The sequence below is a fragment of the Thermobia domestica genome, chromosome 5, assembly GCF_964235325.1.
Source record: "Thermobia domestica chromosome 5, izTheDome1.hap1.1, whole genome shotgun sequence".
Classification (NCBI taxonomy): Eukaryota; Metazoa; Arthropoda; class Insecta; order Zygentoma; family Lepismatidae; genus Thermobia; species Thermobia domestica.
Window position 1 is genome coordinate 162,012,379 of NC_137458.1, and position 26,538 is coordinate 162,038,916.

At 33.8% G+C, this 26,538-nt stretch overlaps 1 long non-coding RNA gene across 1 annotated transcript; it reads left to right on the forward strand.

Annotated features, from left to right (window-relative positions):
• The first annotated feature begins 235 nt into the window (after positions 1-235).
• Positions 236-23,580, forward strand: LOC145684716 (uncharacterized). Its single transcript, XR_014131374.1, has 3 exons — positions 236-364; positions 17,036-17,157; positions 23,537-23,580. It is a non-coding gene; the product is annotated as an uncharacterized LOC145684716 (long non-coding RNA).
• The last annotated feature ends 2,958 nt before the right edge of the window (positions 23,581-26,538 follow it).

A 26,538-nucleotide genomic window follows, 5' to 3' on the forward strand; every position in this document is an offset into this window, starting at 1 on the left:
GTCGTGTGGACCACCTTGGACGATTTGAAATGGAATCACTCTTATGCATAATATATTATTTTGATTTAGAACTATAGTTTTTATGTATTATAAATCATTGTTATTATTATTATTTAAAAATGCAGTCACTTTTAAAAATTGTATTTTATTATTATTTTTTTTTCATTGTTTTAATTTCATGGATTCATTTTGTCGTTTTGTTGCCCTTAAATCACCTTGGCACTTTGGATGAGCTTTGTTCTTTATTTTTTTATTTTATTTTTTTTTTAATTTAAAGAAAATGAAAGATTAAGTTCAGATCTTAAGTGATATTAAAGTAGGATAACTCCACATATTTTTCGGATTTGAACAAGAAGAGTAAAAGGTAAGAAACTTGCTTTATAGTCCAGCTTTACGTAGTTGTGTGGTTATTTTATTATTGTGTTATCCATACATGCACACAGTCATAACATACATATGGATTTTTTCATAGGTTTTAAGAATTGCTGTATTTTGTTTAAACTTTATATCCATATCTGACACCCAGTTGTAGTGTATACTGGGTATGGAGGTTCGCTAATATTTTAGATAGTTTCAAGACAGTTACAATTGATCGGTAGATCAAGTTTATTATCAAGTTTGTTACACAACAAAGTCTGTTAGATGATACGAGTTAGCAGTATTTTATGTACGTGCAGCCTTCTATTAGGCAACACAGAAAGCAATGACTAATCCTTCGAAGGGTCACTGAAAACTATGAGCATAAGGAGAAAACCTTGTTGTAAGGGGTCTCATCATCATTGAAATATGTTCTTGGAGGTTTTAAATACTGAGTTAACCAGATTGACCCATGGAGAAGTTATCAGACAATATCTAAGTATCTGCTGTCAACACGACCTCCGAATTTGATTATGAATATTTTTTCTTTAGTTCTGTTACACTGTTATTTAATTTGACAAAATATATGTTTGAAACTATATATAGCTTTTTTCGTTGTTGACCCATTATTTGAAGAATTATCTGCTTATACTTAATTTGAAATCAATCACTACCGAAGATCGACTTTATTTAAAAAATATCCTAGACAATCGGCGCAATTGGTTGATCAAAGATTGGATCAAATCCGTCAATACTTGAGACCATTGATTATAAAAGTCTTTACTGTATGTGTACCGAAATTACTTTAACTAAATGAACTTCAAACAAGTGACATCATTACTACGCTCGTCTTTTTTACACGAAGTTTCTTTCATTAGGCTTAAGAGAAAAATCTTGAACACGAAACTCATAAGTTAATGACATTTGCATGAGTACTTTCTTTTTTTAAGTTTATCATCCCATTATAGAGATTAAAGACTAAAGGAGGCGGATGACTAATGAAAGTAAATGACTGTGAAATTAATTTTTGTGCTCTCCTTCCGGGAATCGAACCTGGGACCGCGTGCACCAAAGGTATGTGCACTAGTCATTAAACCAGTGGGGAAGGCAGATAATTTTCTAAACAATGTTAAAAAAATAATATAAAGGATTGTGATACAAGTCAATAACGAAGCGTATTGAGACCGCTCTTTATTTATACATTTTCTTACACTTTTTTTTTTTAAAAAAAAGGAAAACTAAATTCCTATTGAAAATGATAAATTGATATTCTTAGTAAACAGCTGAACTGTACTTATTTAACTAAATCCTATACATTGCTGAAAAAACAAGTATTATATTCAAAAATGAAGGAAATCCGTAAAATATAATTACACGTAATGTGTCGTCCTTTTAGTGCATGTTTGTGTCTGGTACGTATTTTTCACTGGGTATTTCCTACATATATGTAGGGATCCCTGTTGTGTGGCGCATGCTCCGCTTCCATCTGTACATCATTGCATTTTGGCGGATGCGAGTTTCTGTGTCTTTTGACGCGACAGCGATATCTTTTCATGCTCATGAGATATTCGACATTATATTAGCTCCTTCGCCGCTTTTACGTCTTTTCCGTGGAAATAGTACCGCTTTCTACCCATGTTTATTACACTTTTTTTTGTTTTGTTTTTTTGCTTAATATCATGTCTACTTCTATCTCCTTCAGTTTGTCGGTGTATTGTCTTACCACCCTGTATAGAAATCTTAAAGCTCAGTTACAGACATGGACTTTCTCTTATCGAGAATATTACTGTATATAGAACTATTAACATCTTCATATTGTGTGAGAGGCGTTATAAATTGTGGCACAAGAATATGTACTATTTCTCTACTGATCTAAAAACTTTTCACATCCCTTAAAAACAAAAACTGAATAATTAGTTAAGGCTCATATTGAAAGAAGTGATATGCTCACTTCAATATAAGTCAACATTTAGGAAGTTCAAAATGCTCTTTAACTTTACCGAACCAGTGCATTTCTGCATAACGTAATTGTACTACAGTATAAATACGAAGTTACATATTGTGTCCTGTTGAGTGAACTATTTTGGAAGTTAAGTGAAAGTGCACCCAACTATTATCTGAAAATGAACACTCAAGCTCAAATCATCGTCTAGGCTATACGACACACGAACCTACAGTTAAAGTGAAATCCAACCACCGTAATGCGTTAAATGTTCTCCAACCAGAAACCGAACCAGGTTCTACACACACCAAGAGTGTGTGCACTTATTAGAGAGGGCACTTATACTTGAAAAAAGAATATACATGTACAAGTGACAAAATTTATACATATCAATGCGAAGTTCGCTAAAATTAATCTTACGAAAAGAAATGAAATCTTTTAGATTTCGGTTCCATGAATATACTCTATAGACGAAAAGAGACCCATAATTAATAAAATGAATTATTATAAAGCGAATTGATGGAAAAAGAATATGAGAGGAAACAGAAAACTCCGAGAGAATCCACGAACATGATAAACTCACATGGCCTTAGATCGAACAGGACCCTTTACATCAGAAGCGAGTGTTCTATCATTGAGCCACCGTACTCCCCAAGAAAAAGAAGAGAATCGATTGTGAATAGTCTGTCCGTATCAGATAGTTTCCTGAACATTGTATTATGAACTAATTGCAAATTGGGTCTCATTCCCCTATATTGATTTCTACTCGTACTGATGACTGAAGCTGATTTTTGCTTTCTGTTTATATTACCAGAAGAAAGGAAAGAAAGAAGTAAGTGCTAGTTCAATATGGATTTGAGTAAGATTATCAACTAAGTAATAATGATTTGCGTTCTTTTTCTAGTGTGGTGACTATGTAATCATATTTATTGGCACATGATGCGTACAAATCTAGGAATTGTATAACAAAAATTAACGCTAAATTTAAATCCAGGGTTCAAATCTCAAATTATAAACTATAATCATTGTAATCGCGACTCTGCTCCGATATTAAGGAATTAAGATTTAAAATGTACTGAAGTGTTCTGGACTCTATCCTTTCATTCTAACATGGCGCCCAACTAAACGCTTCACGTGTTCTCTTCTGTAACATGTTTTTCTTGCGTAAAAACATAGGCAAAGAAAGGTACACTATTAGCACTTCCGCTAAATGGTTCATCAAATAGCAAGGCAAGTAGGAAAATAGAAGTCCTTAAGATCATAACAAATTGATAATTTATATTGATATATATTTTTGCTATTTGTAAACGTAATCCTCTTTTTCTTTCTTTATTTTCTTCCCACTCTAGCTATATAACCAGCTAATACATAAGCGTTGAATGTATATTCTTTAAGATTTTCTTTTCTTTCTTGGTTTATGATGATATTATGATAATATGGAATACTTCATCTTCAATTTCTGATATTTCTGTCTGCACTTGAGACATTTCAATATATTTCGGCTGACTTTAAAAATTATTGTCTTTAATATAATCTATCAATTGCACTTTTCTTCTTCACTATACTTTTTTCATTTATCTAATTTTTAATACTATATACTAATCTTGCCCATGGGCGTCTCTGGCGGGGGGACGGGGGGACGCGTCCTCCCCAATATTTTGAAATACGAAATATTCAATATTTTATTTTAATTTAATTTATTTAGATACTCACTAGCAGTTAGATCATTTCCTTTGATGTCCCCCCCAAATTTTATATGCCAGAGATGCCAATGATCTTGCCTCATAATCATTCATTTTCAATAATCGTACGTCTCCTTTAGTATAAAGGACATAATAGTGGGACGCAAAACTATAGATTTCATTGCATTTTTTCAAAACATTTTGCCATGGTAACTTCCATAGATATTATTCATGTCATAAAATATGATGTATATTTTCTTTAAGGCTTCCATATATTATCTGTTGATATCGGTCAAGAATATGGTGGTACGAAAGGGAGTTTGGATACAGCATGGCATATATTTTCTGTAAGTCTACTCAATAATTTTCCTTTCTTAGGACTGATAGGAAGAATAAGAGAATGAATTTACTCCATTAAAAAAATCATTCTACAATAAATCAATAAATGTTAAAGAGTATTCGATTTATATAACACACAATATGTTCTTTTCTTGAAACTTAAATATTATCCTTATTCCCTGGGGCCAACATTACAGACAAGGGTTAAATTTACATCCACTGTGTAAAATATGCTTAACGGTAAATTTCCTGGAAATAGCCTATTTTTGTGAAAATATTTCTCGTACTTTCCTTTAAGTTTCTCAATGAATCCTACTGCCTGGGTTTGAAATAATTAACAATGTGTAATTATTCATCTCAAATTTAATAAAACGTTTCAATTGTAATTTAAAAAATGTAACTTTTATGAAATATGACTGACGTTTCCTTTGGAATTAAGAATTACTTCTATTGATTGAAATTTATATCGTGGAAAGAATGGGCTCTTTCAACCCCCCCCCCCCAAAAAAAAAAAAGACTGCCTTCACAGTACACGACATCATTGGTATTACCTACACATACACTTTAGAAAATCTAGTTACAAATCATATCGCTGCAAAACAGAAAAAAAGCCTTTTGAAATGACCCTATATCGTGCCTTTCGAGTATCCTTATTCGAAAATTATGATGATAATTGTTTGCGTTTAGGCACTACAAATTGGTTCATTCTGATGGATGAGAAATTTAGCAGCTTGTGGAAATTAAGAGCTCCAAAGCTCCAAATCGAAAAGCGCTGAGTCCATAATATATACAGTAGAGCGTCGATTATCCGAAGTAATTGGGGGATATGGGTGTTCGGAAAACTGGTTTGTTCGGATAATCGAATTGTGCATGTTTATTTGCCATGCGCGGAGCGGCATGCCTCAACTCTAAGCTGGCGCAGCTGTTGCTGTGAACAGCTTTGATACTGCCGCTACTTCTACAGCAAGTGCCAAACCGACAGAAGTGTGCTGATTGTTGAAACACAGCGACTGGCGGCTTGGCCGTTCAGCAGCACCTTATGAAGGCCCCATTAGAAGCAATGTTCCGCCAGCGGTGGCTCAGTGCGGCGACTACTGTGGGAAACTTGGTTTGGGAGTGAGGGGGATGATGGACGGTAAGGTGGGAGAGTAACAGGTGTGAGCGAGTACACAGTTCGGTTAAGCGGTCGTTCGGTTGACCGACGTTCGGATAATCGACGCTATACTGTATAGTTTTTTTGAGTCCAAACAAATATAAATATATATATATATATATATTTGTTGAAGATAGCAGAAAAACTATTAGCTCCGAAACTCTCACGGACTTAAGTCAACTGTTAATATTATATGTTAATTAAAGTACTACAAGTTGAGATGGAGTCATTACAAAAAACAATATTTCAGTAATAGCCGAGTTATTGTTAAAACCATTTCGGATAAAGTGCATTTTGATGCGAACACATCGAAAATAATGTAACTGAGACTCCATAAATGAAATACAAAAATAGATTTGAACATATTTCATTTACAATGGTATACACAACAGTGTAGAAGTATAATTCTCTCGCTCTGCATGCGAATATTAAAGAGTTACACGTCATAAAACGAACATACATACTACAAATAAAAAACAATGAACTTTTGCTATAAGAATACACATGCACATTAATATGCTCAGCAGTAACATGCTCTCAATTTCGTGTTGTGTTTCATACGATATCCATTTCTTCTTCTAAGCAGTCACATTGGGACACACTTTCGTTTTCAGTACAACGTGCCGGTTGTGCATCCAGTGTATCAATATAGAACTGAAGCACAGATTCACGTCTCCAGCGATCTCCGAGTCTTTTTTTTTTTTTTTTTAAAAAAAAGATTTACCACGTCAGCTTTCTTTGCATCGGCGATTGGGCTTTCTACAGGTAGTGCTGGGGTATCTGGTACGCTGGCAACCTTCATCCCTTGTTTTAGTGGTAACCAGTGGCGTATTTAGGGGGACTACTGGGCTTAAGCCCCCTCCCGAAATCTTACTTACTATGGTAAAGTATATAAAATATCTTGCAAAATTTTCACATTTTCAGTCAAAGTCTCCCTTCCCCCCGAAACAAAATCTTAAATACGCCACTGGTGGTAACACATACTATTTAGAAGGATCGTCAAAATTGTACGTTGGTTCCATTTTGCAAACAACCCCGGGATGTCCTTGGTGCAAAACTTTCTTCAGGAACACATGTTTCATGTCACTAACACATGTAATTTTATGTAGGGATTTGCCCAACACTTTCACATCCCTCAAATGCAAGTCGACGCCAAAAATTTTGCTGTACATCGCTGTGTAACTATCAAGGTTAAAATTTCGGAATGTTTACGAAAAGACTTTTCTAACACTCCAAACAATTGGTCAGAGAGGAGATAGGAATGCCCTCGCACTGAAAAATGCATATTAATATTTTTGAGAGAAGATTTTTGCAGGAACCACATGATTCAGGCATGGATAACATGTGTGTTTTATTTTGACTACCGCATCCGTCGGAAAAAAAAATCGAATGGACTTTGTAGAAGCGTCAAAGTATCGCCGTACTGACACCAAGTGATATCAACAACGTTCCTAATCACAGTAGACTCATTCATACTGATAACACGCGAAACAACTTATGGGCTGATGTGACTACACTTTCCTGCATTCTCAAATAGCTCGTTCTGTTCCGGACAGCACGGTAGACGTAGCGCTTTCAACATCAAATGCTGTATTTCACTTCCGTTTTACCCAGTGACATAGTAACTTTTTATAACCTAATGGGTAGTACAGATCGCTTCAGTGCTCGCGATTTATAGACAATGCGCATAAAAAAGCACATCGTCCGCTGATGGATTTAGCACGTTTTGGCTTGGGGCTCCTCAAATGATGTTCAATTTACTAATTTAAATTAATGAAGAAATATGCACATTACCATGCATAAAATTTTCTGTGGTTGAAACGTTTCAAATACGTATTCCCAAAGTATTTTAACTTTTAGTCTAAAACCTTTATTTCGGTTTGATTATTTCCAAAATTCCTTAAGAAAATTAACTTCAAGAGGTAAAAACACTTTCTTCTGTAATAAGCTTGAGGAAGTATTTGTGCTCACATCCAGCACGCTACACAAAATTGACTTTTAAAGAGAAAACTTTAAAAAAGCCGACTTCAACAAAAGCGTTAAAGAAAGGAAAATAATAATAATCAAGCAATTAAATGTTAAATAGTCTATGGACCAGACAAGATTTGAGTATAATTTGGGGGTACTAGATTTCCTTCAAACCACAATTGTATTGGTACCTGAGGACCACGAGAAACTATGATGGCCGTCTTGGAACGGTAGCTTTTCAAGATGGCGTCGAATCAAAGATGGCGCCTAAGTCGGTTTATAAAACTGGCAATATCTTGGCTCCTAATTACCGAATTTTAAAGCTCTTTTTTTAAACGATAGCTCATTATATTTGCAACAAATAATGTTGCATCATTTTGCTATATCTTGGACGATATATGAGAAAAATAACCAAAAAAAAAAAAAAAGGAATTTCGAAGCGCTTTAAGTTTCACTTAATCTATATTAATCGTGGCAACAACAGATTTTATGAAAAAATACTTTGAACAAAAGTAAAGAGACATTAATTAGCTTTCGTTTGATGTATTTGTGAATATTCTAACAATAATACAGCCTTAAATATCAAGATTTGAATGTTCAAAGGTGCGCGGCCTTCAGCAAACTCAAATAAGAAATTGATTTTTAAAATAAAACTTCTCTTCTGCAAAAATAACGTAAAATGAGCTACATTTCATATTATTTTACTCTCTTTAAATATGAACTTACCTTGCAAATTTTAGTTCTCCTCTTCACTGTTTGAAAAAGCAACCTTTTCGTTAACTGTATACTCCTGAGAATCTATTTGAGGTAGATTGTCACAGTCTCGAACTTACAATCAGGTGTATACTTCATGTTATTAAGGAAACAAAAACTGCTAGGTAGCTTACAGGAACGAAAACAATGGCAGCTCAAACGGTTCAAGACAGCTTCTGGAGCTGGTAATCCGTCATCCACTGAACAGATACATGTCTACTCTCGTCAATTTTCCAACCATGGTTCCCAGGTTCGGGAATTTCAGGAAAGTTCTCCAGGCATCGTTTTCAAATTGCAGATTGGTAATTTGCTCTGAGAGCATGCTGATAGAGGCAATCTTCGCAGGGAATAAGTTAAACAGAATCGATTGCACGTCGTTTACTTCGAAATAATTGGTAGTGTGCGTCATTTACTTGATCAATACACTTATGTCTCATATACAGGTAGCAAACAAACTTTTGTACTTTGCTGAAAAGTTCACTATTTATATTCCAATCTCTTCCAAAGAAAGAAAATAAGTTTATAAATTCATAATCATTTCGCAACAGTTCAATTGCATTTAATTTTGCTTGACTACACATAGCACTAACTGAATCGCAGCCAGTCATTGTGTGAAGGGAATGCAAAGCAAACAATAAAGGAGATCACGAAACTGAGATAAGTTTCCTTACATCAAGTCGAATTCTGTTTTTTGTTTCACGTTTACTGGAAACATTACTTTGATTTTCAATATGCACAGACGCATATGCAAACAGAACGAACACATCAGTGTCACTTGATTTACATATGACATTTGAAAGCTCTTGTGAGTCATGTTTAACATGTAACATTATTCTCGTATCAGCTTCTCCTTGAGATCACAGTTCTGGCACTTCATTGATATCTTTTCCTGTACTTCTTAAACATTTGTTTCCATGCATTACGAACATTTTTTCCCTTTCAAATCCATTCTTTTTTCCTTTTGCTGGAAGCTTTCTGCTATGATTCTCGTTAGCTTGTTCTTGCTGTCATTACTTCTTAAGAGTCGCTTCCAGTTTGTACTTATGTGCACTCTTCAAAACATGAAATGATATCACTTCATCAGCACCTCTCAAAGTCCTTTAAGCGGACTTTATTGATTTCTCTTTATAAGTGTCAAAAACTACGTCTATTCGTTCACTGAAATGATCTACTTTCAAAATTTCTCGCAGTATTAAATGAGATATTTCATCAAAGGTACATTTTTTCCATGTAACTTATGAACTAGCTCTATTGCGTCAATAACTATTGCAGATTTACCTTGTGGACGGTCAGTAGGTGAAACCATACCCTCAAGAAAGTTCACTAGTGTAGCTTTATTAATTTTTCTTAAAGTACCATTAGGATTCGCTGGACTCCATGGCAAAGAACCCAAAGGATGACTGAAAGCTTCTTCTATGTTTAGGTTATGGTTTTCTGCTAACAAAATCATTTTCCCGAAAATATTTCTATCTGTCTTTAAATTATTTCTTTGTTACTGTTTTACGCCTAACTTCTGGTTATTTTTGAAAGTTTGCAACTGCATTTTTTTTTTTAGTAGAGTCAAAGAAACATTTATTCTTTTCTAAACGATCATGTTGGAAATCTTGGTAAGCTTTTTTCCTTTTCTGTCTTGCCAACAATAAATAATTTTGAACTTCTGTCTGCACTTCTAAGCCTTTGAAATATGCATAATGTTGAGGGATTTTTGTCAAAAGGGTTGGTCTACTCATGTTACAGAAGCTCAACTAAGGCCGAGACTTGTTCTTCATCTTTAGAGATACGGGTCTTATGAAAGTCCGGATACTGGTATTTCTTGCCTGGAATGATTTCCACAAATGTTCACACCTTCCCAAGTGTTGAAGCTCGATATTCTGCGGTTAAATAGTTCTTACTGATTGCTCAAAGCTTTAAACTGAACCCTTTTGTCCCACCTGTTGTCTGTGTATCTTTGTTTACTGTCTCCTCTAAAGCCTGATCAACCGGAATTCGTGCAAATGGATTCTTTGATTTAAGCTGGACAGAAAATTTTACAAACATTAGAATCAAAAATGGAAAGATTTGTATTTTCCAATTGGGATAGTTCAGCCAATTGAATTGATAAGTACCTGGTATAGTTTATTTTATCTAAAGAAAACATCATGGGATCATTTCTTGTAAACACGAAAAGTAGAGTAACCAATAACCTTCTCTATGAGCTCGAATCAAGTCCAACAGTAACTCCAATAAATCTATGTAAAACATCCAGAAAGATGAAAGTACTCCATTCTCATGTCTCAAATGATTCATACAGCCTTCGAAAAGAATAAAACTTCCTTTGATTTTGTCGTCTCCGTACAACGTTTCAAAACTGTTTTGACATACTGTATGTCTTCAGCAAATGAACAAAATAACTAATTTAATTCTGTAACTGTAAAAGGAAGCTAAATATTTTCGACTTCGACATGATCCAAGAACTCATTCAAATTATTCTCATTAAGGTTTCGCAGACGCATTCGTGGAATCTCACAGCATGGTTGTATTGCTTTCCGTCTAAAATTTGACAAATGAAGCCAACTGCAATTCTTTCTGATTCTACTGCTAAGTCTAAGTCCAGCATTACCAATAACTTCCCAATATTAAAAAGTAGGTTACAAACTATGTGAAAAGGTCCCAACATTATGAAAATACTGTCAAATTCATTGAGATATATCCATTTAATTTCTGTTGCTTTTGAAAAATGACCTGATTTACAACAATATTTTCCAAATTTAGCCTTGACTTGATTTGATTGCACCAGTCAATATTTCATAAACTGTTGACGTATCAGTTTCTGGATGATTTATGGAAGGCAAATAAGCTAACGTTGTTTCTGACTACTATATTAAATCCTGTCCAAGGGCTAACTATCTAAGAGTTGCAATGCCGACTTAGAACCCAAAGTAAGTTTTTCCGTTTAAATTCCGGAAACAAGCTAAGGCAATCAGGAATTGGTTGTGTTGTAATGTTGGGAGGCTCAATCTTCTTACCTGCAATATATTCTGTTAAAGATGAATGGTGAAATACCGTGTATCTTTTCTACTTATAATGATAAAATATAGGTCTCAGATGTAAATACGAGTCTGATACTTTCTGAATTATAATGCCATTAACTCGGTGAGTTTATGGAAACATTTCGCCACACTATTCATTGTTTACATTGAATTCCAGTACTACCGCGCGCAATTTTGAACATTCAATCTTGATATTTCCGGCTGTATTTTTGATAGAATGTTCACAAATGCATCAAACGAAAGCTAATTAATGTCTCTTTTCTTTTGTCCAAAGTATTTTTTCATAAAATCTTTTGTTGTTACAATTAATATAGATTAAATAAAACTTAAAGCGCTTCGATTTTTTTTTTTTTTTTTTTTGTTATTTTCCTCGTATATTGTCCAAGATACGGCAAAATGATGGCAACACTACTTGTTGCAAATATAATGAGCTATCGTTTAAAAAAAGAGCTTTAAAATTCGGTAATTAGGAACCGAGATATTGCCAGTTTTATAAATCGACTCGGGCGCCATCTTTGATTTGACGACATCTTGAAAAGCTACCGTTCGAAGATGGCCATCATAGTTTTTCGTGGTCCTTAGGTACTAATACAATTGTGGTTTGAAGTAAATCTGGTACCCTCAAATTATACTCACCTATATTGGCTCATAGACTGTATTTTTTACTATTATGTATAAAATATTTTGAAGTCTGTGCCAAGCTATCAAATTAATGTCTTATAAAATTACCATTCGAGCTTATTTTATATTAGACATTAATTTATTTGGCGCTGCAGGAAATTGAGAACAAATGACGATCGGGTACATGTTACAAAGTAACAAAAAGAAAAATGCAATAAGATAATACAACCATTTTCTAGATGCACAATCGATTGCTTACAATATTTTCCTGCTAAGAGAGGTGGGCGATTGAATGTGGATGTTTTGAGTATTTTCTAGAACTGACATAGGATAGAAAGGATAAAACAATGTGCTGTAGCGTTCTGGAGCTAATTAGCATGTTGAAGTTACACATAATAACGGACAGACATGATGACATATGCTAATGACGGACTAAGATAGATATTTATTTCAAAGGTTATTTTCGTATTCCAGAAATAAATTTTTCTGTACAACATTATTTATAAAATACAAACTTATACGTAGATAATAATAAGTAACTGCATCAGAAGTGCTTATTACGATTTAAAATTGTTTTTGTTTCAAAGATTTAGCTTTATTTTCTGTAAGTTGGATACTTCCTAATTGAATCGATAGTGGCCAACATACACATACTTCACTGTATATTCTTTTTTTACTTTTCGTTTGTTCGCATTTGTTTACGAAATGAAGATTCCGTATATTTTAAGTTGAGTATTTTAATATCCTGTCAATTAAGATTTATGATTATGGGAAATAATTTGGTCCATCTACCGAGAACAAAACAGTGAGTAGGTTACTGGTTTATAATATTACTTTTAAATTTACCTCTTAAAGGTAGAAATTAATTTGTTTCCAATTAATCCTTAAAACAATTTTTTTTTCAAAATAATAACAATAAAGAAAAATCATTGTTGGCAAACCTAGAAACGAGTATTAACGATATTTTAACACACAACAGAGAGCAAAGTGCTTCGGAAATATTAAAATATAACACTACATAAATAGTGGATAATTATATTACAAGAAGTGCAAACATATTGTGTTAAAAAAAATAACGTCACAAGACTACTTTATTTCAAGAGTAACAGCACAAATGAGAACTTTTATTAGTTGCATTCAAGTAAGTAGTAGCTTACATTAATCTATAACAAACGCAGTAAATATTAGTATAAACCAAATATGGTTATTGTCATCCCTAAATTTCTTCACTCTTGAGACTCATAAAAATGAAATTTAAAGCTTGTATAACAAAATTTATCAAAGTTTTTGTTGCTGTCATAACTGTACACCCTACATCGATGACAAGAAACGTAGGAAAGAAGAACGTTGGGAGTAGAAATGGAATCAATACCTCTCTTGTGTCAATGTGTTTAACACGTGTGATCTCTACGCGTCTGGTCTCTGGTTTATGGAGGGCTTACCTGAAGTAAAAAGCTAAATAGCAGTGGCGGTTTTAGCGAGTAGGTCGGGTAGGCATGGGCCTACCCAAAATTTTGAAAAATATATAAATGCTAGAAGATACAATAAAGAGTAAATGTAGTTTCCACTCTATATTAATGGTAGATAATTATTTAACACTGCTGTAAACGTAATTTCCTACTGTCATCAATCAATCAAATGTGTATATGCAGTGGCGTATTTACGATTTTGTTTCGGGAGGGGCTTTGCTAACTTTCGGGGGAGCTTTGCCTGGAAATGTCAAAATTCTGCAAGATATTTCATTTACTTTACTATACTAAGTAAGATTTCGGGGGGGCTTAAGCCCGGAAGCCACCCCCTAAATATGCCACTGTGTATATGTATCCATAGGCGAGGGAGCGGACCTACCCAAAATTAAAATCCTAAAGCCACCCTGCTAAATAGTGGTTCGGATTTTGCTGTAGACAATATACGTGTTTCGTTCAATATATGTTTAACAAAGCTGTAAATAAATAAATAAAATAAACTATACATGCATGAATAGATGGGTTCTTCCTCACCTTTCCACATAATTCTCATTGGGATTCAGGCGTTTTTTTTCTCACTGTTGCACCAATTTGTCCAAACCCTTTACAAAAAAAAAAAAAAAATCGGTGCTCTGGCAATTTAGCACTCTACTCACTTGCCGCTCCACTTCTTCATCACCAGTTGACAGAGGACCAGGTGGCTTATGTAGAATCAGAACCCTTCTTCAGGGAAATGCTGTTTGATATAAGCTAACCAACATGATCTCTCCTTCTTGACGATAACGCCCACACTCACTCAGTATGCAAACAAGAAACAAAATTAGTGAATTAGGATAGGAACGGCTGCACCTGTCTCCATACAGTCTCAATTTAATGCCGAGTTGTCTTCATCTTTTCCCGGTATTAAAGTCGTCTGCATTATAAGGTAAACGTTTCGAAACAGATGAAGAAGGAATGTGAGGAAAGTACTAATTAGCCAGAGACTTGATTTTTGTTTGGTAAAGGGTTTGGACAAACTGATGCAACGGTGAGACAAATGCCTGAATTTCAATAGGGATTATGTGAAGAAGTGAGAAAGGACCCACCTACTCATCTATGTATAGTTTAACAGATGGATGATATTGCATCTTTATAAATAATGTTTCCAGCTTTCTACTGATTCTTTTCACTTTCTAAAAATCCACACCATCAAATAGTTGGCCAAGTGGCTGTAAGGATTTATTAAATTATGGCATTTCTTTGTTTTTGATGTATTGCCTTCAAAGTGTTTGTTTTCTGGGAAATATTTGAAGTGGGCTGTAACACATAACAAGTTGCTAATGTGTATGAATCAATTGTGGCGTCCACTGCAACATACAGAGATTCAATTTCGATTGAAATTTGATAATGAGCGTCCTTTGCTCCCTCCTCTATAGAAATTTCAGACATGATAAGCGAAAACTGAATCTACACACTTTCAAATGCTAAGTTACTCATACAAAGTTTGTGCACTATCAAATAATACGAAAACGTCTGTAAACTACTGTATCTTATTTCCAAATTGTTTGTGGCATACGAAACATGTAAAGAAAGCTTCCTAACGGGAAATGCCACTGTTGGTCTCGACTAAAGAATAAGTGCTGAATTTATATCAAATTTTAGGGGAGAAAAATTAGATACCATAGTATCATCTACATTATTTTTATTACAATAAGTGTTTTGAATATTAAGCATTCTTTATGAAAATCTATATGGTTTTTCATTAAGGCCATTAGATACTCACTACTATAACTTTTGTCTTATTGCTATTCGTTTCTTTTAGTTCAATTCTCTGTAAGTTAGCCAGTTTTGAGTGAAAACAAAAGCGTCCAAAACAAACAGGCCATGTGTACATTTCTTGTATTTTTTTAAATCTTGAGTTGTTTAAAACTGACTCAAATCATCATCATAGGTATTCTGCCATTATTCTCAAGTCACCTGCTGCAACTGAGAAGCTTCCATGCTCCACGGTCTTCCGCTCCGCTAACCTCTTCATCTTCAGGTACGATTTCTATGTTTTGATATCATCCATTAATTGTAATCTCTTTCGCCCCCTCCCTCTTTTTCTGCTACCATACCCTCTAGCATGTCCCTCATAATACAGTTCCTTTTTAGCCAATGTCCCAACCAGTTTCTCTTCCTCTTCTAGGTAATATTTAAAATAGTTCTTTTTCCCCCACCATTTCTAACATCCTCTCATTCGTTTTCTGCTCGACCCACCTAATTCTCGCCATTCTTCTCCACACCCACATTTTGAAAGAATGTCCATGTCTCTGATCCACACAGTACAACACTCCACACCAAGCATTTTATGAATCTTTTTATCAACTCTTTATTCAAGGTTCTACAAAATAGCATTTTCTTCCTCCTAAAGGCTTCTTTCACCATTTCTATCTTTGCTTTTATTTCATGTTCACATTTCATATCATTACTAATAATATATCCAGGTATCGAAAACTAGTCACCTGTTCTATTTTCTCACCTCCTCCTTCTATATTTGACACCGATCCTCTTCGTTCCAATCACCATGGCTTTTGTCTTTCTAACACGTATTTTCATCCTATATTCTCCACAGCCCTTCCTCAAGTTTTCTAACATCTTATTGATTTTCTCTTCAAATTCTGCAAAAAGCGCCATATCATCTGCAAAACGTATACATCTAATAATTGTACCTCCTACTGAAATGCTTTCTTCATTTTATAGTCTCTTTTCCACTATTTCTTCTAGATAGATATTAAATAATGTAGGTGAGAACCAACTACTCTTCTTCTACCCAACTACCAAGTTTCTTATGAGTCTTCGATCTTCCCACTCCAACCCAAGTTTCTTTAGAACTTCCAACAATAATTCCCAATTCACGCGGTCAAAAACCTTTTCTAGATTAATAAATACAACAGGCCTCTTTCTCTTTTTCTATAAACCTTTCACCTATCAACCTTAATAATCCAATTGCATCTCTTGTGCCCTTACCTCTCTTGAACCTGAGCTGTTCCTCCTCAACTTTTTCATTTGTTCTTCCATATTACTTTCTATTTAAAATTCGAAGCATAATTTTTGCTGCATGAGATATGATACAAATAGTTCTATAATCTTCACACCCCTTTGGTTTCTATTTCTTAGCCATCGATATAATGATCGTCGTCAGGAAGCTTTTTTGGCCACTCTCCTATTTTATATATTCCATTGCACAGTTGAAAGAATTCTTTCTTGCCCTTGTCTCCCATACATTATCTATCTCAGTTGCCTTTCCATTCAAAACCTTGGACACAGCTTTTACAAACTCATGGCATTTGACTCATATGGAATGTCATATTTATTCATTCAAATGCACATAATGTATAGAGAAAGAGTTTTAAGTAATAATTGTAGTAATTTTAAGTTTTTGTTGGCGGCTAAATTTCTTTTTGTTGTTGTTATTGTTGAAATAAATGAGTTAAATAGTCAATCTTTACTCGTTGACAAATTTCACATAATTAATTTTGTAACAGTAACATTAGAGGACTTAACTGAACATTATTACCGTATTAGATGTATTCCTGTTGTGTTCAAATAAAATAAAATAATCGTGAATATCTTTTAAGCTGCAGAGTTTGAAAATGATGGTAGAGCAATGATCTGCAAGAGTTTCTTGTATGCACTCTTGTTCTTATATACATTTACTCTAGTTTTCGAAGTGAAAAGTAATAAAATTATTTCCCTTATTTCAGAACGAAATTATCTTTCTTGTTGCTCAGCTCACATCGAAGATGATACCTTGACTTTTCCACTGTAACACAGATGTCCGAAAGATGCTCTTAATGTTGAGAAATCTCTACACTGTAAAATACAAGTAAGTACTAATACTTTTGTTCTGAAGCTTTGTAAGCTAAATACTTGAAAAGTTTGTATTTGTACCTTCTAATGTATTTTGAAAAAAAAAAAAAAAAAAAAAACAATTTGAAACTATAATTTCACCAAACTGTCATTACTACCATACACACACACATCAATTTGAGAATCTGATTTGTATTTTCAGTTTATCGTCTCTTTCAGCAGAGAGGCTACATGAGACGTAGACCCACAGCTTAACGTGGGATCCGAACCACGTGAGGAAATTTGAAAATTTGAAATGCTTAAATTTTAGATGGCATTTTGAACGTTCAATCTTCTAATTTAACTGATAAAGTGTTCTTTCAACTTTCGAGGACAGAAATTGAGGAGTAAAACTTACATTTGATCAGTTTCCAAAGAATTAATACGTTTCAAGGCCGCTCAACAACAAAAGTTATTTCGAAAATGTCTCGAACGGTTTTATTAATTTCAAAACTAAATATCTTATTAATAACAGTATTGCCAGATATTATTCATTTATCTCCGGGTAATCTAGGAAGACAGCTTACTAGTAATGTTAAGATTTTCTTCGAACAATATTTTTAATACGATTTTTCGGTCGAATTTTAGAGAAAGTCTATTTCATGAACAACTCTCAGGTTCACAATTCAATTTAGAGAATCGGAACGAGGAACTATGCGAACATATGTTTATCTTTTCTTTTCAATTTTCTATTATTAAATTCTATTAATGAAAAATACATCAGCTACGTCCAAAACGGTTTCCAAATCACGCAAAATATTTTGTTACTTGTATAGTGGTCTATAGTGGAGATGATCTATCATTCTCTTCCTCATGGTTGTAAGATTTTAATAGCTTATTGTACTTCATGCTATAGCACACTACTGAAAATTGATAAATAAGTAAATCAAATATTAAACTCTTAAGGAAAGAGGTATTGAAACTACGACGCTATCTGTCTCGTGATTCCTCGATGACCCGAGTACTACACCATCCTCACATTCTGACATAGCTTGCCAATTTACAGTTCATATGTGAATACGACGTGTCAATGTACTCGTCAAGGAACTACAGACGTCAGGCTCAGACAACCCACAGAAAATTCCTCTTGAACATGAAATTCACATCTCCTAGGTCCACGTACTCTAACTTAGTGTCTCGACCTTTTTTTGCTTGACGACACACTATATTGAATTCCATGACATCCACACACTTACTTGATTTTTTAATTAATAATAATATAAGTTACGTAGTGTTAGACTATAAGTTTCTATGGATTAGTAACTCTATGTGGTATAGAGAATTAGTACAGTCCACCTCAAAATTGATTCTAACTAATTATTCAATGCATCATAACTTTTAATTGCAACATTTCGTGATACATCCTATGAGAGTGCGCGACGCACTAATGTATCACGACACACCGGTTAAGAACCATTGCTCTAACCCACCTTCCTAGTGACCCTTTCCGTTCATCTACTTCAAAGAGTTATGAAGAGTGAAAATGAACACGGGATAGCATGTAGGAAGTTATGAGATGCATTTTCTACAGGAAAGAAAAGAAGAAGAGAAAAAGAATTAATCCTATTACCATCAAAATAGACGAAGGACAAAAGAATTAACACATACATACGCATACACGTAAAGATTTAACGATATTTGTAGAGCAAGAACTGTTTTCTGTTATAACGTTTTATATAACATATACTTGTTTAATTATTATCACTCGTCAATGTCTTCTACCCACTTAATTTTGTTAGAAGGTATACGTTCTACGATAAACTTCTTAAATATATACAGTTAATTGTTTATTTATATTATGTAGACTACTGTACAAGCGCTAAACATCCTGAGTAATCAACTTATGACTATGCTTGATGTAGACAAACAATCTTAACGTCGTACGATTTTACTTGAAGTATTATTCATTTCCTTACTGCTGTCGACTGCTTTATTTTGCATACTAGACCGTTCTATAGGATTGCCAATTTTAGTGATATCGCACTAAATTTAGTGATTTTATTAGTAAACTACTGATCTAGCATGGACAAGAGTGATCGAAAAATATGGCGAACAATTTTATTGGAAACAAAGTAATAAGATTACATGGAATTTGATTTAATATCCTTCAAAGTACAGTCTTGTCTAGCAATGCATTTATCTCAACGTTGACTTCATGACTGGAAGGCTTGTTTTGGAAGAGCGTTCATCTGCTGTCTCAATGTCAGGAATGGTGTCAAAACGTTTTCCTTTAGCACGGTTTTAATTTTTGGGAAGAGCCAGAAGTCGCGTGGTGCTATATTTGGACAGCACAATGAATGTGGACAGACATAAATATTTTTTCGGCCAAAAACTCGCAGGCTAAAAGCAAGGTTTTGGCACGGCGCGTTTTCGTGGTGAAGAAGGAAGCCATTTGTCCATTTAATCGGCGGATAAAATGCTTTTCACGGACCCATACGAGATATTTAGTTCTTCGAAATTCTCATAAATAGTAACTCGCATGCTTAAACAAATCATTTGTGCCACTTTTTGTACGTTTTCATCTGTTCTTGACCTCGAAGGTCGTCTCAATCGTTGCTCGCTTTCAACCGACTCCTTGCAAGGTTTTTTAAATCGCTCATACCAGTTGTAAATAGTCTTCAATGCCATCGTTTCATCGCCATACATTAATTTTGACATTTCGTAAGCTTTTTTGGCACTTTGTTTTGTAGCTTAGAACAAAACTTAATGTTGGCGCGCGACTGAACACGTCCTCACTCTTTTGCCTCTGGAAGCCAATTAACATATCACAACTCGTTCAAACTCGACACTAACTGTACCAAAGTTTTAGGCTACCGGGCTTACTAGTTGAAATGGGTATAACATCGATAGATTGCACCGTGCAACTACATTCACCATACTTTTTGATCATGTCTTGTATTTAGCGTAATTCAACATATTCTAGTAATTTTTGTTTCAATTCTGATGTAGAGAAATGATGAGGAAACGATCCTTCAAATAACAGGAAAAAGTATATTGATATAAAGTTAGATTCATCCCCTCCCCTTATTGAATGAAACCCTTGTTGTGAAATGACCATAGATTGACTATCTTTGGTCTACTAGCTCTTTTTCATTGCCGACATGAGATGGGTGGAATCGAGCGTTACTTAGAAGTTAGAAAGTCTTAGGTGGTTTTCTAAGGCAAGTAGAGAAATAATCATCCGGTACGTTTACGTTTTGTCAAGCACACAGGCACAGGCTTTATTTTAATTGTTTCCTCAATGAATTTGAACAAATAGAGGCAACACAGACAGACATTTTCATGTGTAAGACATTTGTTTGTAATTATATTTGTTGTTTTCGATTATAACTTGTGCGAGCTAGTTACGTTGGATATCAGGATTAGCATAAACTAAAAATTCTTGGATATTTACTGTAGCTTTACTCCGTGGCAGAACTTCTCACTTTTTTGATTCACATTGCTCTTAGTCTTCGATGATGCCCCAAGTCAGAACATTGGTATTCTAAAGACATATATACATCATAGGTATGTATACGTACAATGGATTACGCAAAAGGAGTTTAAGTATAGGGAGTTTAAGTAATCAATCGCATTTCGTTTCAGGACAAGCGTGATTTTTGTATCGATATTTTAATATAATAAATTGTTATTTTTCAATAGTATTTTGTTCAAAGGGTGCCTAACCTCGAAATTCCCCTTTTCAACTTTTAATTGTTTTTAAGGGAGAAGTTAAAAACACATTATGAAGTTATGAAGATAATGAATATTAAACGATTAAAGTTATAAATAATATGAGATTTGTGTTAGTGACAAACGTTATCCCAAAACTATATATCACATGACTACTTTCCTATTATGAAATTTGGTCCTGAATCCAAGATGACGGACTTTAAGATGGCCGCCATGACGATACTACACATTAATGAATGCAAATGTACCTTCATTATCTCTATTCGAAATATGGTCTTACTCCCTCCAGTCGTTAGTAATTTACAAAGATCTGTTACAGATCTTTGCCTCATGTTGGATATTGTAAACGCATTCAAAATTTAGGTTGCTGGAGGCACCATTCAATATTATTCAATTAAGCTACTTTTCTTCATGGGTTACTTTAGTCTCATATGGAAGCGTTTTAGCGGGGTGAGACTCAGAAAACTCGAAACTTAAAAAAGGGTCACAAATTATATATATATGTATATATATATATATATATATATATATATATATATATATATATATATATATATATATATATATATATATATATATATATATATATATATATATATATATATATATATATATATATATATATATATATATATATATATATATATATATATATATATATATATATATATAATCATTACGTGAATTTTAGTTGTTACGGTAACTGTTTGTTTGTATCATCATTATAATTACAATTATTCGCCTTCTCGAAGAGACAGGGTTCCCATTTATTTGGCAAGCACGAATTCCATGATTTTTCCAGGTTTTCCAGGTCACGATTTACAAATTTCAAGGTCTATACATAACAGAAAAAAGCAACTATATTCTTCTCAAACAGGGGGTTCTTTATCTACTATGCATGTACATGTATATAGAGTGTGTAAATAGAGAAGTTTTGCAAAATAAACTACAGTACAGTCCCGATTATCCGAAGTCATTCGGACCAAGACTACCTCGGAGAGTACAGAGGTGAAGAGTATTTTGAGGATGCTGTTAATCAAATCCGAGAAAGGTTACAGCTGATCTTATATACATGGTGACAGATCACTTCAAATGACTGTTATCTTCTATAACTCGACTACCAACCTGATGGAATTCCTGGGAAATGGATGCTATTCATTCAGCAACAAAACCCATGATAACAGTAAGCATTGAACCTGGATACATCAGCATTCTTCCATTGGGCTCATCGACGAAAAAATGTTTCTCTTATGATGTTTAGTTTTTTTTAAATTTAATTGAAAGTTGTATTTACTTAGAGCCACTAGTTCACCATATTGCTAAAAATATGATACAGTTAACTTGAAATTATACAAAATATAACAAAATTATTACACATACTAAATAGTTATCACTAAAACAAGTTTCATAAGGAAATAGTTTCAGTAATTGTTCAAAATTCTCATAAAATGCACCTTAAAGTCGTTTCACACTAATCAGTATATTACTGGCAAATACTAATGAAAATCAAACAAAGGAAGCATATTGTGGAAGATTTCCTTTCATAATAAGGTGAAATTATAACTGAGGACGTTATAGTGCTAAACTCGATGAAATGCGTTGCGAATGTGATCTTAAGCATCCAGTAGTGGCCAACAGACATTGTGTCCTCACGTTGTACAAAAATACACACTCACAAGTCGCTCAAAGGTCAGCACGTTCTCTCTATGAGTTGCAAAATGAAACCATTCTTCACCCGCAGTATTCCTCCGATATCTCTCCTACTGACTACCACCTTTTCTGGTATCTTGGTCACTTCTTGGGAGAGAGATCTTCTCTGATGATTGGGCGATGAAACGTACGATTGAGGATTCCTTCGCATCACAGACTTCAGCACTCTATCGCCACGGAATCCAATTGTCATCTGATCCATGGCAAAACTGTGTGGTTGCGAACGATAACTATTTTTGATTAACCAATTATTGTATTAGTACTACTATTATTGTTATTATTTACGCTAGGAAATGACGCACTTGTGGTGGACATTTAATTCGCACTAACCTAATACTAAGATTACATCATAAAATTCACTGAATTATTATTTTAGTTAAAATCATGCATTTTATTTATTGAAGTGTTCTGCATAGCGGCATATGGCAGCCGATTGTATTGTAGTAGGTATTGTATTGTATTGTAGTAGGTATTGTATTGTATTGTAGTAAGTAAAACGTATAGTAGAAGGTAGACTAGCTTATTTTGCTTGTTTTCATAGTATAATTTTATAGTATATTATTTTCAGGCAACAGTTATCTTTTAAACAATATTCTTCCAATATAGAATAAGGCCATCAGAATAATTTCAAATTCACACAGATTAGCTCATTTTAGACCTTCGTTTATTAATCTTAAAATCATGATAATAATGAATTTATATACTTACACAGTACTTCTATATATATATATATATAAAATGTAATCTTCATAATTTACAAATTAAATAAGTGATTCATTCGTATAACATCAGAAATAACAAACATATAAATGTTTCATATGAGCGGATGTCTAAAACGTTAAACAACTTTGAGGTAATCAGAATAGCATTGTATAATAAATCGCCTGAAACACTAACAAATCGACATGTAAATAGATTTAAGAGTTAATATTTATAGATGGTTAGTTGTAACGTCGTTTTATTATTCTTTACAGGAGTACTTTGACTGTTCAATAGAGATGTAATGTATTGAATGATTTTGTAAACTGTGTTAGTAAATATTTGTAATATATGCTCTTATTGTTATTCATTTTATTCATTATCTTATGGGAAACTTGTGTTAAAATTTAATTATAGTTTATTTTTCATTCATATTTTGTACCGCAAATTATATTTCTTACATTGTCTGTTGCTATGTATAGTTTAATGATAATAAAATTTATTATCGTTTTTATTGTTATTATTATTATTGTTAAAACACTTAACTTACAAGGTCAATTATTACTTTTGACTGACAAATATAGTAGGGGTTTTTGGAAAATTCTTCATAAAGAAGAAACCCAAAGAGCACTCAAATGATTTTTTATGTATGTAAATAATGCTCCAAGAGTAAGGCCATGCAATTATGATGCTAAGAGATTACACAGTTTTGAAAATGGTGCTTGGTCAATACAAAATTTAGGTTCTGACCTTTCCCTTGCCATGAATTCCAGATACAAAAGTACTCAAGATAATTGTAGTTTGGTAACTGGTAGTTTGACAAGCCTAGTTCAGCTGATAGACTTCTTGCAGTGAAGAATCGAACTACACAGAAGAACTTCTTGTTATATTAGGAGAACAATTGACATCTTCATTCACGAAGTTACTGAGGTTATTAACGTTGTACGTAAAAACTACTAATGTAGTTGACACATACTAATGTAGTCATTCTAAGTGTACCTCATAGGTACGATCTTGTAGATTCGTCCTGTGTCAATGAAGAAATGAAAAATGTCAACTTAAAGGTTTAGAAATTGTGTAACAGGTTCAGAAATGTTCAGGTAATATACATCAGAAAAATTTCCAGAGACCAACATACGAAGTATGGTTTATGTTCAGTGGTGTTATTCTAATTTTTTAACAACCGGTTCTGTATATATCTATATCTATTTCTATCTATACACACACACACACACACACACATACATACATACATACATACATACATACATACATATATATATATATATATATATATATATTTTAACAACCTCCTCGCGCCGTGCCTATAGATTTCGGGGATGACTGCGTTGTGACGCGAAGAAGTTGCTTCTACCCATTGTCTGAAATGAGTAGGTTTGAGTAAATCTAGTTGCTAGCGAGAGGATTATTTAGTATATTACAGAGACACTCCACTTCATCTAGAATTTCATGTATTTGAATCAATGAAAGGTGTAATAGTGTAATTGTGTTGTGCTAGTGGATATGACTTAATGCATTCAGATCACAGTACTCAAATGTCTGGAGCTTCGATCACAAGTAACACCTATAACTGAGGTACACATACCTTTAGATGTTCAGGCTTCTTGGGATGACGAATGTCCACTCCTGGGCTTCTCTCTGGACGACGTTGACGGATCTGGAACAATCGGAAGTCTTTAGTCCCAGGTGATGATCATGGAATATATTGCGCTTACGTTGATTGAATAGATAACTACGAAGACTGGTATCGGCAACTCGGCTTTATCACAGCTGGCCGACTAAAATCCAACCATCATAAGATGGTAGTTCGTAATACTCGTAACCGTCGAGTCTTAAAACTGAGAGTTCTCGTATCAAACTCTGATCTCAAACTCCGACTTCTGCTCTCCGACTTCTGATCCTGATCCCATCTAGATCTGTTTTTTTTTTTTTTTTTTTTTTTTTTTTTATTCTCCAGACGATGGAATTCGTCATTTCATGACTCGACGTTGATTACCTCAGCTATTGGTCAAACTTTCGTTGCAGACCGCGTTACATTGTGACTGAATTCCCAGACTGTCAATCTCTGCGAATCTGAATATTATGCCATATCCGAATTGTGTCTATGTTAACAAATGGTTTCGTTACATCTTTCTGAAATTCAGGCTTACATTCATTTACTTAATTTCTGTTTACATCATACTGCGAGTTAGCGTCTCGACAGTATTTCATGAACATCAAAACACAACCATGCGTAACTGATTACATAAACAAACAAACAATAACAAACAATAACAATAACACGTGCCATTCCAACATATCACAATTTCATATCTTTGTAGTTTCTTAACTTAGACTTGACTTTAAATTATAATTATTCCAATCACCTAATAAAAATCCTATAATCCTTTAATATGTATCTACAATATATATATACCATATATATATACACAGAGAGAGAGAGAGAGAGAGAGAGAGAGAGTAGATAGATAGATATAACTCTCTTGGGAAACAACCCATACAAGATAGATACCATTTTTTTTACTGGATACCACAAGAGACAAGTAGTGACCTACGCAGCATCCTAATAAAAGGTGGTGTTACGAAATTAGGTAGCACTGAATATTTTGGGAACGAATTATCCAAGATAGATGGTTGTCAAAAAGTATTGGAGAGGTCTTAATCCAGCAATGGATCGACAATCGTTGATAATGGCATGTATGCGTTTCAAATATAAATAACCCTCACCCCTACACTCATGTGATCCCAGTCCTCATTCTTGATATCTGAGCATTTGAGATTAAGAAATAAACGCTCATACCTTGTTCTTATAGATCATATATTTAACCCTGTAGCTGTAAGAATTTCTAAAAGCAAAGATAGTTCAACTAAACTTTACTGTTCCTGTTTATAACTGGGTAAAATTTACTGTTATGTCTGGGTATAAAAAACGGTTCTGCAAACTCGAAATATTTTAATACCCAGTTCTAGCAAACTGGTGCGAACTGGCAGAATAGCACCACTGTTTATATCTCAATTATAACGGTAAGAGGTTTATATGCAGAAAGCTTTTAGAGATGCTACAAATAAATTTATTGTAAAACCTTGTATCTCTCTCATATATACTGTGAAAGTAGGAATTTTGTTTCACAATTAGTTACCAGTAATTTAGCTGATTTTGCATCTGGAAACACCACTAATGAGTCCACAGGGCAACAAAATAAGATTTATGTTAGTTCTCTAGAGCCCGTAGAAACTATTTTTATATGTACTAAAT